Here is a 13,891-nt window from a genome sequence, read left to right on the forward strand (position 1 = left end):
TACTGGTTAGTTCAATCTTTTTGGAAAACAAGATGGCACTTCTAAGTAACTAAGAGTTGATTTTTCATATGACCCACCAATCTCACTTCTGGACATCTGCTCCAAGGTAAATATATTTTTTAATAAAAACTATAAGCCTATTAAAAAGGGTAAAACACAGAGATGTCAACATAATCCATGCACATGGATTAGAGGAATCAATAAAGTTAAAAAAATTTAAAAAAAGCCCAATCATTATATAGAAGAATCAATTCAACCACTATCAAGTGTCCAAGACAATGAAACATTAAGTCTTTTATACATTAAACAATTACTATTAATTTTTTATAGAGCCACAAGACCCTGAGGATTGCCAGAAAAAAAGGAACCATTTTTTTGCCACGTTTAAATTATACTGAAAGCTACAATATTTTAATGATTTAAACAAAATGTCCTTTAAAAAAATAAAAACATCAAATATTGGTAAGATTATTTAAAAAATAAAGACTACTCATACAATCTTGTCTTGAGTATAAATTTGTATGAGAAATTTTGAAAATTCTATGTATATGTATATTTTAAAAGCTTAGAGTAAAGTACTATCGCTCCAATCCAGTTTCCATTCCTCCGCCCCTCTCAGAGAGCCCGGCAAGCAACCAAGAGTATCTTGCCCACATAGCAAAGCCTGACAAGTTACCCGTGATGCATTCCCAAAATGAGTAACAAGTGTCACAATGGAAACGTTACTGGGCCTGCTCGAGCAAATAGATGTAACAATGGGAGGACAGTGACAGTGGCAGAGAAAAGTAAAATAAAATCCAGCAATTCCAATACAAGATAAATATCTCAAAATATACAAAAGCATGCATACAAAGTGTTAATTCCACCTGAGTGTTTATTTCATTCATTAAACATCGCTAAAATATAGATACAAGCAATGTCGCCATCAATAGGTGATTGAATAAAGATGTAGTACGTTTTTACAATGAACTACTATTCAGCTACCAAAAAAATATTATTTTTTCCTTTGACAGCAAAATGAAAGGAGCACAAGTAAATCTTTTAAAAAAATGTAGAAAAAAGAAAAATGTTTAATTATTTCACTTGTGTGTGTAATATAAGGATCTAAATTTGTTCAACAAACATTTTTGAAAAATGAAAGATAAAACAACAGAACATGATATTAGGACATATATTACTTTAGAATATTTAGGTGAATGGAGATAACGTGAAAGCTGAGGGGGGATTGGAAACATGTATTAATCCCACTTCATCTAAAAGTTATGTTTTATAATTGGTAAATTATTTTGGTACTTCTTATAATTTTCTCTTATTTAGAAGTTGATTTGTCAGTGGTTTCTTACCCTCTGTCTTTGACACTCTCTGTCCCCTTCCTCTTTCTCTCTATCATACCTCTTTCTCTCTACAAACATACTGTATGTTTACTGTGTATGTTTGTCTGTTAAGTAGATTAGTAATACAATAAATATTAATAGCATAGGCAAAAATGCTTTCTCATAACTTTAAAGTGTTGTTTATTAAACCTTACATTTTACTTATTTTGCATGAAAACTTTATATTATCCATTTACATAACTTAAAGATAAAATCAATTTATTATTTTACAATAATAAAATGCACATCTTTTGATGAATATTGTTAGATAATTTTGATATAATATACTTCTCTTACTTTCATTTATTAAATAGGCCTAAGCCCAACTAAAGCATTATTTCTATTTTATTTTTGGTTTTGAATATGTCATTAAAAGTTATTCTCCAAGTAAGACATTTACTATCATTTTGTGTATCATGAAATAGTAATAAGAAGTACATAATTTGCCCAAACGTTTTTAAGAAACAAATCAGGACTTTATTACCATTAGACTTTGTATTAAGGAGTGTAGAATATTTCCTATTGGCCACATAATGTAACATTACACTTTTTAACTATATTTTAAAACATTTGAATCTATAAATGAGTTATGAAAAGAGAGTGACAACATGTCTTTTATATTACAGAATATCCTGGTATGAAAGTGACTATTTCAGTGAAATATTTTAACAAAGTTGATAATAAGAAGATAAAAAATAAAGCTAATGCATGTATATTGGGGTTAAAATAAGGATATATTTTCTTGAAGAACAGAGATCACTTAATGATTTTCAAGATTTTTTATGCAAAAATTATTCTGTATAATGTGCATACAAAGCCCAGTTATATGTAAGGTCCTCAAGGAAATATTTGCAATTAGGCTAATTCAAAAGAAACAAATCATAAATAATATCCTAAAATGTCTTCAGTTAAATGTACCTTAAACTTTAATACCAAATATTTTATTTTTAACTTAACTTTCTCTTTTATTTTGACCAAACCAGGTGGAACTCTGAGTATTCTTCCAGATTAGAGCTCAGGGTCAATTGCAGTGATACTAGGTGGACCATGTGGCCTTTGGGAGTGAATTGAAGTTATAATGAGCAATTAATATGTGTGGTCCATTGGGCCATCTCTCTAGAACAATGCTAGATCTCTTATAATGCATATTCCTCTTTTAGTAGCTTCTCCTTATGTTCTTGGATGGCGGGTATGCTCGCCACTATACCACCAACACCTTATCATGTACCAGATTTGTAAATTATATTTTTAAGAGTTGGGTCATAGGGATAAATAGTTCCTTATCTTTAAACAAGTAATGTATAATAAGAACAACATGTGAATTCCATGTATCATTTTTACCAAGATTTGGCAAGACGTCTTTCATACATACAATATAGCACCAAAATATGATTTAATTAAAATTATATTATTAATTTTATTGTCTGTGAATTGATTGTTATATTAACATTAGTCTAGTGAAATTATTTATATTTTCTTGTATGTAAAATTGTTATAATTTTAGTCTTTCTAAGTATTTGCATTGAGATGATTCTATAAATCTTTCTTAACTTGTATAAGGTTGGTTGATTTTTAGAATGCCATTGAAAATGAACTTATAGGACAGGTAATTCCAATGTGGCAAACCTATTTGCACACTGCTATCAGCATGCAATGGCAAGATATAAAAACTGTTGGAGCAATTCATGTGAAGAATATCACACTGAATAGCATCATAGAGAACCGATATAATCAACAATGACATTTTCTTGATCGGTTTAATGCTATATGCACTTTTATTTGCCATACTCTATACTATAAAACTACATTTATTTAAAACATGTACTATGTTCTTATAAACAGTAAACACACAAAAACAAATGCACACAGCTTACAGTGCATTAATTTCCAATGAGCTGAAATGCAAGGCACAAGCAGAGCTGTGGACTCTCTGAAAGATTCAAACTTTTATTAACCAATAGCACCGATGTAGTAGTTCTAGTGAGCAATTTCAGTCACTTAAATCTAAATTAGCTAATGGTCCTTGCCAGCAGCCTGCAATTCTATGGATGCTTCAAAATATTTCATTCTTATAGTCACAGAAAACCTTGACTGGAGTGAAGGATACTGAGGAAGTGGGGCAAGTGTCACTGAAGAAACATATTTGATCTCTAATGTACATCTCTTAGAAACAGTTATTAATCCCAAGTTTTGCAGCCTGAACAGCTCTGAGCTGCCAAAAGAAAATGGTGGTATAGGGACTTAGAACAACCAAGGCATTAAAGGTAAAATTCTTCCAAGCATTAAATATCTTCTAGGCTGAATTATAGCTTAAAGAAAAACTTCTCTGAATATAAACTCATTTTAAAATAAAAAGTAAAATATCAAAAAATGCTTCATGCAGGCCAGCTCGGTGAGGACGTGCTCATCCCTGCGCAGGCCCTTCTTGTTGACCACCAGGATGATGGGCATGTGGGGGCAAAAGTGCTTCACCCCGGGCACCCACTTCTCGGGGATGTTTTCCAGGAAATCTGAGCTGTCCACAGAGAAGCACATGAGGATCACGTCAGTGTCCGGGTAGGAGAGCGGCCGCAGGCGATTGTAGTCCTCCTGGCCCGCTGTATCCCACAGGGCCAAGTCCACCTGCTTGCCATCCATCTCAAGGTCAGCTACATAGTTCTCGAAGAAGGTGGGCACGTACACCTCGGTTGAACTCGTCCTTACTGAAGACGATCAGCAGGCTCATCTTGCCGCACAGGCCGTCGCCCACCACCACGAGCTTCTTGCAGATGGCCGCCATGAGCGCTCTGGCCGGGCACCAGGAGGGGGCGCGCGATGGCCTCACTGCCATCCCACTCGCCGCCCTGAGCTCGCGGCTCACCTGGGGCAGCATGCTCGGAGAAGGGGGTGCGAGTGGCGCTAGCTGCAGGCTAGCTCCGCAGGGGCGCGCCCTCTTCTTGTGTTCGGGCAGCGCGACAGGGACGCTCAGGGTGTGCGAGCATGGGGAGCTCAGGGCTCCTCCATGCCTCCGGGGTGGGGAGTCTCTGTTGAGTGCTCGATTGCGACTCTAAGGGCGGCGGGCTCGACCCAGCTCTCTCGCTCCCTCCCCGCTTTCTCTCGGGCCTCTCCGCTAGGACCCAGCAGTGCCCACGCCAGCAGCCCGACCGCTCTGGCCGAGACCCACACACAACTGAAGCCCCACAGAACAAGATAAGCAGAACTCTGAGACCTTGGACTCCAGGTTCAACAGACCCAGGGATAGAGATTCTCTGGTTGCTCCCACCAACCAATGGTGATGAAGGGATTAAAATCATGATCCCCACCATACCCTGTTCTGTCTGCTTCCACCAACCACCAGAGACCCAGGGATTGGATTGTGCACAGAAGACCCACCCTACCCCTACTGGGACCAGATAAATACCTCACTGGCAGACCTCCACTAACCCACCATCTCCACTACCTAGCCGCCACCACACTCCAGGATGCTTTCTGGACACATTATTCAACACTAAATACCCATCTTCCAGAATTGCTGTACCATATTTGATAGGTTTCAAATATGGTAACACCTACAAGGGCGATTAGAGGTAGCCCCAAATGCCTCTATTCCTGTCAAAAAGCCTCGCAAGCTACCAAGAGTATTCTGTCCGCATCACAGAGCCTCTCAAGCTATCTGTTGTGTATTCAATATGCCAAAACCAGTAATTACAATGGGTCTCATTCCCCTGACCCTGAAGGCTTCACCAATATGGCAGCATTGAGAAGGATGAGAAAGGAAAGGCCGATAAAATCTCAAGACTGAACTAGGCTGCCACAACGAAGGAAAACAAAAATGATCGTCTGTATTTTCAATGCACGTACGCTAGCATCAGATGCATCTATTGAGGACCTGATGGTACAAGCGCAAAAGATCAAGTACAACATCATTGGTCTGACCGAGAAAAGAAGGCACCAATCTCATCATGCCGTTTTCAAAACTGGAGAAGAATTGTTCCTCGGAACATGTGATAAAAGAGGTATTGGAGGTGTCGGTGTCCTTGTTAACACAAACTTGGCCATGAGCATCAATTCATTCGAATACCTAACAACCCGAATCGGATGTTTACATTTGAATAGATGTGGCTCACCACCGGCAGTTTCTATCTTCGTTGTCTGCACACCAACATCTAATTATGATGAAGGAGAAATTGAGAAGTTCTGCATGAAGCTGGAGAAGCTCTATAAAGAAGACCACACCTTCTACAAGATCATTGTGGGTGATTTTAATGCCAAGATAGGACTGAGAAGATCAGGCGAAGAACTTCACATCGGGACCCATGGCCTAGAATGGAACGAACAGGGTGAGAGACTGTCTGAGTTCATCATGTCGACCAAGACCATCCATGGTAATTCACAGTTCCAGAAGGCTAAATCTAAACGTTGGACATGGGAGTCTCCCGGTGGACGATTCGCAACAAAATAGATCACATCATATTCAATTGATGGTTTTGCCTGACAGATGTTGCTGTTGTCCCAAAATTCCAAATGGGATCTGACCATCGTCTCCTTAGTGCAAAATTCTACTTCATGGAACGGGGAGAAAGGGCGGCAAAGTAGAAAAAGAGAACTACCAGAACGACCACCAACTGGGAGCTCCTTGGCACTGTTGCGGCAACATGGGAAGATGCCATTGTTGGCAACATTGACGAGGAATACGATAGACTGGTTCAGCACCTCCATGTTTGTGTGAGGAACGCGAAGAGATATATAGCAAAAAAAAACGGCCTGTCTTTGAAAACTATTGAGTTTATTTGACAACTTGTTTTGGCACATGTCTCAGGAAACCGCAAGCGAATGTCCGAGCTCACAAAGTAGTGCAGAGATACGATCAAGGAAGATCTCAAAGAGAGAAGGGCAGAAGTGCTGGTAGATGCGGCAGAAGCCAGGAAAAGTATTCATAATTCCCACCTGTCCTTCGCCAACGATAAGACCAAGATGACTACCCTCTGACATCCTGAAGGATCTATCACATCTTCCAGAATGGCAATGGAGAAGATTATCCATGACTTCTACTCAAATCTCTTCGATAGCCATGTCGACTTGCAAACATACCAAATTCCACAGGATGGATATGTTGTTCCCAATGTTCTCCCTTCCAAAATCCAACACGCCATTTCGTCAGTAAAGAAGCGAACAGCACCCGACCCAGAAAAGGTCAGACCTGAATACCAGAAGAACCTGCCGTCAGTACTCATCAATACACTGGTTCGGCTCTTCACACACTACCTGTCTGAATGCAATGTTCTTTCCCATATGGAAAACCAGCAGGACTGTACTAGTGTTCAAGAAGGGAGACAACCATGACATTGGCAACTATCGCCCAATCTGCCTATTGTCTGTCATCTACAAGTTGTTCACTCGAGTCATCCTAAATAGGATTGGCAGAACACTAGATGAAGGACAACCATGCGAGCAAGCTGGGTTCCGCAAAGGATTCAGCAGCATCGACCATATCCACACAAAAACCAAGCTCATTGAGGTTTCTCTGGAGTTCAAGATGCTGCTCTGTCTAAAGTTCATTGATTTAAAGAAGGCCTTTGATTCTGTTGAGACAGAAGCGGTCATTGAAGCCCTAGCCAATCAGGGCATTCAAGCCCAATACATCAAGATCCTCTGTGATCTGTATTGCAGATTCACTACCAGGATCTCACCATTCTACAAAGAAGTAGTCATTGATGTCAAGACAGAGATTCGGCAGGGTGATACCATTTCACCGAAACTCTTCAGTGCCACCCTCGAGAACATCATGCAACGACTGGAATGGGAAGGACTGGGAGTGAAGATAGATGGTTGGCAAATACACCACCTCTGCTTTGCTGATGACATTGTTTTAATAACACCAAACACTAGCCAAGCAGCACAAATGCTGGCCAACTTCCTACGTGAGTGTGGAAAGGTCGGACTACAGCTAAATCTTACGAAGACAATGTTAATGAGAAATAGCCTCATTCCTGACGTCCCATTCACTCTCAACGGAACTACTATCTCCGAATGCAACAGCTATGTGTGCCTAGGTCGAGAAGTCAACATGACAAATGACCTGGCACCCGAGCTGCACAGGAGGAAGAGAGTGGCTTGGAGCGCCTTCAAGAGCCTTGAAGAAATAGTTAAGAGGACGAAGAACCTCCGGTTCCGGGTACATCTCTTTGATTCCACTGTTCTTCCTGCATTAACATACGCATCAGAGACCTGGGCCCTACGTAAACAGGATGAGAAAGCTATTTGGGTCTCCCAAAGAGGAATTTTAAGAGCTATGCTTGGAATATCACATTTCACTCAAACGAGAGAAAGAATTTGGTTTTCCGACCTCAGTTGACGATCAAGAATCAGGGACGCTGTCTGGTTTACCAAGGTGTCAAAAATCAGATGGGCTGGTCACGTAATGAGATTTACAGAAGACCACTGGACTAGAGCTGTTACTGACTGGATTCCACGGGATGTCAAAAGACCGCGTGGCCACCCACCTACAGATAGTCACACTTCTTCATCAAGATCATGAATGATCGGTTTGAGCCTCTTCATGTTCCTAAAGTGAACAGATGCCATTGGGCTACACTAGCACACGACAGGGACAAATGTAGACGTTACTGGTGCCTGCTCGTGCAAATCGATGATTAACGGGAAGTCAAGTGATCAAGTGATCAAAAAATGCAGTATTTTGTTACATCGGGTATGTAGCATATGTCAATTGTAGGGAAATAGTGTCTATCCCTTCCTTTACTTTGCTTGTTATTGTGTTGCCCTGAATGGATGCCACTCATTGGCTTGTATGAGATGCTTACACCTTTTTTGTGATACATGCCAGACCTTACACATGATAACTAGAGGATGCAGTATAGGATGCATGTGTTTTGTTGCAATTCTTCTACTTTGCTGTGCGCAGGAGGCAACATAGTGTTGAGGTACCAGGACTTCATGTAGTAAGAACACAGGGAATCTGCTCAGAACATGTCAGAGACACCCAGGTATCTAATTCATGGTTTAACTCTTAGATCACTTAATCACTTAATCACTTAACTTCCCGTTAGTCGTTGATTTGCTCGAGCGGGCACCAGTAACGTCTCCATTTGTCCCTGTCATGTGCTAGTGTAGCCCAATGGCATCTGTTCGCTCTGGGAACATGAAGAGCCTCAAACCGATTGCTCATGATCTTGAAGAAGAAGTCTGACCATCTGGTAGGTGGGCAGCCACGTGGTCTTTTGACATCACGTGGAATCCAGTCTGTAACAGCTCTAGTCCAGCATTCGTCTTTAAATCTCATTACATGTCCAGACCATCTGATTTGTGATGCCTTGGCAAACGAGACAGTGTCCCTGATTCTTGGTCATCGACAGAGGTCAGAACTCCGGATTCTTTCTCTCATTTGAGTGAAACGTGATATTCCAAGCATAGCTCTTTCAATTCCTCTTTGGGAGACCCGAATAGCATTCTCATCCTGTTTACATAGGGACCAGGTCTCTGAGGCATATGTTAATGCAGGAAGAACAGTGGAAACAAAGAGATGTGCCCGGAGCCTGAGATTCTTCGTCCTCTTAGTTATTTCTTCGACGTTCTTGAAGGAGTTCCAAGCCGCTCTCTTCCTCCTGCGCAGCTCGGGTGCCAGGTCATTTGTCATGTTGACTTCTCGACCTAGGTACACATAGCTGTTGCATTTGGAGATGGTTGTTCCATTGAGATCGAATGGGGCATCAGGAACGAGGCTGTTTCTCATAAACATTGTCTTCGTAAGATTCACCTGTAGTCCTACCTTTACACACTCACGGTCAAAGTCGGCCAGCATTTGTGCCGTTTGGCTGATGTTTGGTGTTATTAAAACAATGTCATCAGCAAGCAGAGGCGTTGCAGTTGCCGACCATCTATCTTCATCTTGAACTCCTGAGAAACCTCCCGAGAAACCTCAAACCAGTAACTACAACTGGTCTCATTCACCTGACCCTGAACTCTTAGTAGACAGCGCTATTTCTAACTAAACAATCTCATACTTTGATGATAAATTATTTATATGTCATGTATTCTGAAACACTTTTACTTCACATTTTTGTCCCCACTTTACTCTTTATTTATTATTACTTTTTAAATTTTATTGAACCGCCCTGAGACAGTTAACAAACTTTCATGTTTGGCTTACAATCACACAATGATCAAACACCCATCCCTCCACCAATGTACATTCCCCACCATCAATATCCCCGGTATACCCTGCCCCCTCTCCCAGTCCTCATCGCCCTGGCAGACATAATTCCCCATACTCTCTTTGTACTTTCGTGCATTATGGTTTGCAATGGGCTGGAGCGATAGCATAGCAGGTAGGGTGTTTGCCTTGGACTCAGCCAACATGGCCGACCTGATTTCGATTCCTCCGCCCCTCTTGGAGAGCTGGGCAAGCTACTGAGAGTATCTTGCCCTCAGGGCAGAGCCTAGCAAGCTACCCGTGACATATTCGATATGCCAATCACAGTAACAACAAGTCTCATGAAGGAGACGTTACTCGGCCCGTTCGAGCAAATCAATGAACAACGGGAGGACCGTGACCGTGATGGTTTGCAATACGGACACTGAGAGGTTATCATGTTTAGTCCTTTATCTACTTTATGCACATATCTCCCACCTCAACCGGTTCCTTAAGATTCTACAGAAAAGCTCCTAGAAACAATAGGTTGGTTTAGTAAGTGGCGGCCAACAAAATCAACACCCAAAATTCCATGGCTTTCTTATATACAAATAACGAAAGAGAAGAAAGAGACATTTAAAAACAAATCCCATTCATAATAGTACTGCAGAAAATTAATACCTCGAAATCAGCTTAACCAAAGAGGTGAAAGACCTGTACAAGGAAAATTACAAACCACTACTTCAATAAATAAAGCAGGACACTAGGAAATGGAGACACATCTGCTGCTCATGGATAGGGAGTATTAACATTATCAAAATCCCACTTTTCTCTTTAGGCAATGCTCTAAGGGCACCTCTGCTGTGGATGGGGGATTTCAGGGTCCCGCTGTAGGGGGGCTGGATCGCTCCTCCTGGAGGCTACAACCCCCACTTTTCTCTTTAAAATACAGATAATGGGGAAAATAGTGCAGAGATTTAGAAACTTGCTTTTCATGCCACCCACACAGGCTCAATTTTCAGTATCACATATAGTCTCCAGAGCACCTCCAGTATGGTCCCTCAGCACAGAGTTGGTAATAATTCCTGAACACAACCTGGTGTGGCCAAATCCTCACAAAAAAAGCAAAACAAAGTAAAATAAAATATAAAAAGTAAAATAAAATTAATTTACTTTTAATAATAATTTAGAAAAAAAACAGGATAGCAATGAGTACATATTTCATCTAATTTTCAAATACTTAGGAGAGAATCTAACATATACTCGACAAGACACAATTGTGTGAAAAATAAACAAACATAGAGATGAAGAAATAAATCAATGAAAAGTCAGTCCAAATATTGATTTAACTGAGGAGATGACACTACAAATTTCTCAGCCTTTCCATTTATAAGTGCATGGTTCTTGGACAAACTGCTTAACCTTACTAAAGTATATCTTTGAAATAGAAATGACTCTTGTTTCATAGTAATAAATTTGAGAATGGAAGAAGTGTATCTAACACAGTATTTGGAAAAACAAATATATTCAGCACAAAAAGCAATAAGATAGAGTTACTTGTGTCTCTAGATCTGGGCTCATTTTTGGATATTTGCCATCCTTGTAATCTATGTTATAGCTGATTCCAACTTCTTTCAACACTTGATTTTCAATAGTATTCTAAGCTGTACATAAATAGTCCAGGTATGGTGTAAATGGAACTGTTTTAAATCATCATCAAGATTCTGTAGCCAGAAACATTTCTGAAAGCAATCCTAGAAAGTTACTTAATATCGATTACCATTTAAAGGTGAAGATTTGTTCAAATTCAACTTGGAATTTACTTTTGTTTCCTTTGTCAAAATTAGCAGTTAAGGGAAAATATACGTAATAAATAATATTCTGTAAAACCAGATCTCTGACCTTGTATGGACTCTGTGCTGTTCGCTTCTTTGCCGACGAAATGGTATGACAGATTTTGGAAGGGAGTACGTTGGGAACAACAGATCCATACTGTGGAATTATTATGTAGGCAGGTGGATGTGGCTATGGAGGAGATCTGAGTAGAAGTCGTGGGTAATCTTCTCCATTGCCCTTCTGGAAGATGTGATAGATCCATCAGGACGTCAGAGAGCAATCATCTTGGTCATATAGTTAGAGAAGGACAGGTGGGAATTGAGAATACTTTCCCTGGCTTCTGCCACATTGTACAACACTGCTGATATTCTCTCTTTGAGGTCTTCATTTATTGCTTCTCTGCACTACTTTGTGAGCTCCGGACGTTAGCTTGTGGTTGCCTGAGGCTTGCGCCAAACCATGTTGGCAAATGAGCTCAAGAGTTTCCGAAGACAGGTGTCTTTATGTGGCTTTCTCTCTCTTGGCGTTCCTTGCACAACCATGGAGCTGCTTAACCAGTTGATTATATTCTTTGTTAATGTTGTCAACAATGGAATCTTCCCATAATGCTGCTAGAATGCCAAAGAGCTCCCAATTGGTGGTCGTTCTGGGAGTTCTCTTCTGAAACATTGCAGCTTTTTCTTCCTGCTCCATGAAGTAGAATTTCACATGAAGGAGAGCCCAAAAAACTGAAGAATCTGCCGCCAGTACTCCTCAATACACTGGATTGGCTCTTAACATGCTACTTGTCTGAATGCAAAGTTCTGTCCCAGTGGAAAACCATCAGAATCATCCTGTTGTACAAGAAGGGACACATCCACGATATCGACAATTATCACCCAATCTACCTGTTGTCTGTCATCTATAAATTTTTCATTTGAGTTATCCTGAATAGGATTGGCAGAACACTAGACTAGAACACATGTGAGCAAATCGGGTTCCAAAAAGGATTTAATATAATTGACCATATCTACATGGTGACCAAGCTCATTGATGTTTCACGAGAGTTCAAGATGCCACTCTGTCTACATACATTGATTTAAAGATGGCCTTTGATTCTGTTGAGACTGAAGCGGTCATTGAAACTCGAGTCAAACAAGGCATTCAAACTCAGTACATCAGGATACTCTGTGAGCTGTATTTTACGGATTCACTACCAGGATCTCACCGTTCTACAAGGAAATGATCAATGACATAAAGAGAAGGGTTCCGCAGGGTTATACCATTTCACTGAAACTCTTCACTGCCACCCTTGAGATTGTTATGCAATGACTGCCATGAGAAGGAATGGGAGTGAAGATAGGTGATCAGCAACTACATGACCTCTACTTCACTGATGACATCATTCTAATAACACCAAATATCAGCCAAGAGGAACAAATGCTGACCAACTTCGACCGTGAGTGTGGAAAGGACAGACTGCAGCTAAATTTCATGAAGACAATGTTCATGAGAAAAGAACTAATTCCTGATGTTCCATTTACCCTCGAGGGAGTGAACATCTCCAAATGCATCAGTTATGTGTACCTAGGTGGAAAACTCAACATGACAAATGACCTGTCACATGTGGAGCGATAGCCTCTTGGCATCAGTGGGTATGGCGTTTGCCTTGCACAAGGCCTACACGAGGCCTACCTGGCTGACCCAAGTTCGATTCTTCCACCCTTCTCAGAGAGCTTGGCAAGCTACCGAGAGTATTTCGCCTGAATGGAAAAGCCTGGAAAGCTCCCCATGATATACTTGATATGTCAAACAAAGTAACAACAAGTCTCACAATGCTACTAGGCCCGCTCGAGCCAATCTATGAACAACGTGAGGACAGTGCTACAGTGCTACCAATAAATTAAGCATAGTCTTAAATAAGAGTGTAAGACTCTACAGACATTATAATATTATAAAATGAAAACTGAGTTAAAGAGAAATTAGAATCATATTAAATGTAATTCAGAACATGACAATGTAACCAGTGAATATTATTATTTCATCAATTATATTTTAACAGTTTTATTTCATTTAAACTGTAGATGAAGTTTGGTGTGCATATAATTCTGAACACATTAAAAATTCAATGTGTAGCACCCAAAAGGAGAGAGAGGGAAATGCCCTGCCACAGAGGCAGGGTGGGATGGGGGCTGGGGGGTGGGAGGGATACTGGGATCCGTGGTGGTGGGAAATGGGCACTGGTGGAGGGATGGGTGTTTGATCATTGTATAATTGAAACCCAAGCACAAAAATGTGTAAGTCTGCAACTGTATCTCATGATGTCTCACTTTAAAAAAAATAATAAAAAATTATTACAAAAAAATTCAATGTGTAAGTATTCCTGTTTGTGCTATTTTTTTATTTTAAGTTATTTCTTCTGAAAATAAAGAGTGATGCATATTGATGTGTAAGGTTAGTTCCTCAAGTTGACTGTTTAGAGGGTTTATTTAAGTCAAAAAATCCTTTGTTTGAATACTTTTGAATAAAAACTATAACTGACATCATCATGTATTATCATATTTTAAAAGGCCCC

General features: G+C 40.3%; 1 pseudogene; it reads right to left on the minus strand.

Annotated features, from left to right (window-relative positions):
* Window positions 1-3,716: 3,716 nt before the first annotated feature.
* LOC130043170 (rho-related GTP-binding protein RhoB-like) lies at window positions 3,717-4,152 on the minus strand (annotated as a pseudogene).
* Between the last annotated feature and the right edge of the window lie 9,739 nt (window positions 4,153-13,891).

This window comes from Sorex fumeus, unplaced genomic scaffold, assembly GCF_029834395.1.
Source record: "Sorex fumeus unplaced genomic scaffold, SorFum_2.1 ptg000115l, whole genome shotgun sequence".
NCBI classification, from domain to species: domain Eukaryota; kingdom Metazoa; phylum Chordata; class Mammalia; order Eulipotyphla; family Soricidae; genus Sorex; species Sorex fumeus.